Below are 4,404 nucleotides of genomic sequence, written 5' to 3'. Positions count from 1 at the left end.
TTGCAAAGTGAAACAAATTATGGGGCCAAATTGAAAATGAGAAAACTTGATTGTAAAACCCCAGAAAATCAGAAGGGCTAAAAGCGAAATTAGTCCTTCCGTTTTAAAAAACACGCGGATCCTGTCTGAGCGGGTCGGGTCGACCAGACCATGGGCCCAAAACGGCACAGTTTTCAGCTTAACTGGGGGGACCAAAACGCACCGTTTTGGTCCCCTATATAAGTTAAAAAAATTTAAAAAAAAACATTTGAGAGGGGAGAAAGAAAAAAAAAGAAGAGAGAAAAGGAGAGGGAGCTCCGGCCGGGGATATCCGGCCAGGGGGCATGTCATCGGCCGATCGTCGGCCCGTAGCCGGCGTCGGCGTGTACGGTGGCCGAAAATCGAAAAGGTTAGTTTTTTTTTTTTTCGTTTTATTATTATATTTTAAAATATGTATGGTAGATTAAAACAGGTTTTAAAAAAACGAAATAGAAATAGAAAAACAGAGATCACCTTTTGATTTTTTTAGCCTCTGATTCTTTGATCTGTGACGTTCTCTTTTGTTTGCTTGAAATATTGTTTGTATTATTATTTCTGTATATTTTGAACTGCCGAATGGTCTTTTCTTTTTTGTATTTTTTAAAGGGCAAAAATCCTCTTTGTATTTATAGCAAAAATTCCCCCCTTACAAAAATATAGATTGGCTTTTATAGCCATTTACGTTGCTATTTTTCTATCTTTCTGTCCCATCTTCTTTCTTTTGTAGGTGCAGAGGGCAGGTGATGAGGGGATGGTGGCGTACTGCAGGCAATGGTGGCCGGTGCAAGATGTCAGAGGAGTGGTTGGGGCGGCTAACCTAGTGTTTCTAGGGTTTGTGATAATGTTGGGGGTATTGGGCTAAAGTCTGGGCTATCAATTTGGGTTAAGGTAGTTTTGGGTTAATGGGTAATTGGGTTAGTGTAGGTTTAGTTGGATTTGGGGTTGGCTGATACTTTAGTGGGCCATTCGGGTTTTGGGTTTAAAAATGGGTTAAGGGGTTTGGGTTAGAAATTAGGTTAAATTGGGTTGATGGTTGTAAGTGGATTTTAGGGGTTAGTGGGTTTAATTGTAATTGGGCCCGGGCAATTTGGGCTTCTACAATATGGATTCTGTTTCTAGACATAATAATTTTAGTTCATTTATTTATAAAAACATGAAAAGATAAAAAGGTCATCAAAATAATAATAGTAGTCAGTTAATAAAATGATATATTCACTTTTTTTAACTGAATTGATACCCAATTAACCTGTGACACCAATTCAATTAAGTTATAAAAATATTCAAAACCCCATTCAACTTTTATTTTATTCCTAAACCATTTAATTTGTTTCTAAGCAGATTTAGGGGCTGGTGAGGCCATTGTTGGTTGTTGCAGCCCTTCTGTGTGTTTTTAGCTAATTGAGCCCATTTTTTTTTATTAGCTGAAGTTTAGTAGGTTTGACTTTAAAGCCCGTTGCTAAATGATGTTGGTTCAAATGGATATGTTGGTTAAATCGTATGGCATATTTTAGTTATGGTATTTTGGAAATACCAAATTTTCTATTTTGGAAATTTATTCACTCGAATATAAAATCGTTTTATCATATACATGCATACATGTTATATTAGGTAATGATGCTGACACGTTCGTTTTCCAGCAGGCTTTGCCTACTTGCTTGCATCACAAAAATATCTACAACACTATAAATACGACAATTTTTTTTTTTCATGTTACCAAAAATGAAAACAAAAATTTCAAATCTTGTATAATTATTTTTTTTCTACTAGCCTATTTTCTTACCAATGCACCCCTCGATTATAATTATATAATTTATATCATGACACTAAAAATACAATATAATATCAATATTAAAAATATGATACCTTATATTTAAGAAAATAACAAAATATATATTTGTTATATTTTATTAAGGGAAAGTTTCACTTCTACCAGTATAAAATTAAAGTAGTTTTATACTTTTTTCTTATATTTTTTATATGGTTAATATTTTAACGATTTAGTCGTTGGAATTATCAATATAACTGTACTTATCATGTGTGTAAATTTTCGAAACGGTCCAATATCTTTATCATATCGATTTAAAATGTTGTATATATTAATATTGTTACGCCCCAAAATGTAATGGGTTGATTGAAATAAATAACTAAAAAATTAAATAAGTTTGATGGTCAAGTACCATTGTCATATTTTAAATAAGTTTGATGGTTAAGTACCATTGTCATATTTTAGAGGTTTAGTCACTCCCCTCCTATTTCTTATTCTTTTATTTTCAACAAATTAGGATGAAAACTACACTAAAACAAGTATTATGAGAAGTAAAAATTTAACAAGAAATAAGCATTAGGCTTAACTGTTAAGAGCATGCTTTCCTACCTTATTTACCCAAGTTTGAGCTACCATTTTCCCCAAAATATATTTTTATTTTCGATAGTTAGGGGAAAATTGCTATACCACCTTTAGGGTTTTTCAAAACCTAGGTATTTAGTCCAATATTACCCAATTAGACTTGAATTATGTTTCTTTTCAAATCCCATTAGAACTTTTCTTTCCTCTCCCTATTTCTTCTCATCTTTCTTTTCCTTCCTATCATTTACATAATATTTTCTATCTTTTGCTATTGAGTATTTTCTTTCTCGTATCAAATCAACTTCGCTTCTTGATTTCTTTCGATATCGTCAAATAATATCCTTAATCTTTGCCAAGAATCTGTAAGTACATCTCAATCCTGATGATTAATCTCGATTTTTTATAGAAATACTATACAGTACTAATCATATGTTTGATTAAATAATATTTCATGTTCTTGCCAAAATCTTTTGTAAATCTTATTTAATCTTGATACCCAATGTTAATTCATGCGAATTAGTCATTGAAGGATCTAATTTAGGTGAATCAGATTTGATTTGATAACAAGGAACGTCGATTGGACTCCCGGTGAAAGGTGTGTGTTCTTTTACAAGTAAAACGGGGCAAACTGTGTCTAGGATTAGGACCACACGGTCTCCCACATGGGTGTGTGGACCACACGACCCCCCTACAACCATGTGCCCTGGAAACTCTAAGCTAGTTCGAATCTCACATGGCCTGCCATAGACCGTGTCCCTCTTATAGCTTAATTTTTCAATTTGCCACACGACCACATTCTGTTACATGGCCTGGCCACATGATTATGTAAACCATTCACATGGCCTATAGCATCCCACACAACCTGGACAAACAACCGTGTGTTCCCTGTTTTACAATTTTGCTTAGAATTTTGTGAATTGTTTAGTTTAGCCTCTATATGACCCTGAACTATTTTTAGAAATATTATTCACCAGATTAAGTCCCTAACATTATGAACATACTAGAATCTGTGATTTGATGATTGAACTACTACTGAATAATGATGATATGTGAATATTACATGTCTACTGTCACTTGAGTCCCTGACATTATGAACATACTAGAATCTGTGATTTGATGATTGAACTACTACTGAATAATGATGATATGTGAATATTACATGTCTACTGTCACTTTCTCTCTAATGAATTGATACTGTTATTCTTATCACTATATTACTGGTTGCATATCTACTATCGCTGTTAAACAGAATACATGTTAAAGATGTCTATTATTACTATTAAGCCTAATGCATATTGAGCATGTCTACTGCTATTGTTGAATCGAATACATGTGAAGCGTGTCTATTGTTCCTGTTCTGTACTGTTACTATCATGTCATATTGCATTGCATGAGGTGGAATGATTGAAAGGAGGAAGTACTGACAATTTAATAATCTGCAACAGTAGTGGTTTGTCTATGAATTTACTAGCAGCTTTTATTTACAAATATGTTGTGCACTCACAACCTACTGGCAGTTTATCTACAAACACTGGTGGTTCATATGCAAACTTACTAACAGCTTTTATCTGCAAATATGTTGTACATTCAAAACCTACTAGCAGTTTATCTGAATTTTCCCTAGGGTTGCACGGGTTGTCCCAAACGATTGTGGGCCTACTATAGGGTCGATAAGGGCTAGATAAACCCTAAACTTACGATTTGACTGATTGATTTACTGATCTGATTGGGATACTGATGCATGCCTAGTTACTCTATTGTTTGTATATCTGTTATTTATGTATGCTTATATTTGAGCATGTTAGACTGTTTATCTGTATTTGCATATTTTTATATCTGTTATTAGGGATAGGATGATGTATATTGCAGGAAGTGTTCTGAAAGGCGATTACGCCTATTATCTGGCAGCATAGTTGCATCATATCTGTTATGTACCTCATTGGTACAATATGGTGTGTAGGGCTGGGTGGGTGTTTTAAACCCCACATGGTGTGTAGGTATGGTCGGAGATGGTGTGTAGAGGATATTGTCGAAACGAT

General features: G+C 34.1%; 1 long non-coding RNA gene across 1 annotated transcript; it reads left to right on the top strand.

Moving 5' to 3' along the window:
• The first annotated feature begins 245 nt into the window (after positions 1-245).
• Positions 246-1,200, top strand: LOC107943462 (uncharacterized). The gene is made up of 2 exons (XR_001696016.2): positions 246-388; positions 746-1,200. It is a non-coding gene; the product is annotated as an uncharacterized lncRNA (long non-coding RNA).
• The last annotated feature ends 3,204 nt before the right edge of the window (positions 1,201-4,404 follow it).

This window comes from Gossypium hirsutum, chromosome A13 (assembly GCF_007990345.1).
Source record: "Gossypium hirsutum isolate 1008001.06 chromosome A13, Gossypium_hirsutum_v2.1, whole genome shotgun sequence".
NCBI lineage: Eukaryota > Viridiplantae > Streptophyta > Magnoliopsida > Malvales > Malvaceae > Gossypium > Gossypium hirsutum.
This window is presented reverse-complemented; position numbering and strand designations above follow the sequence as displayed.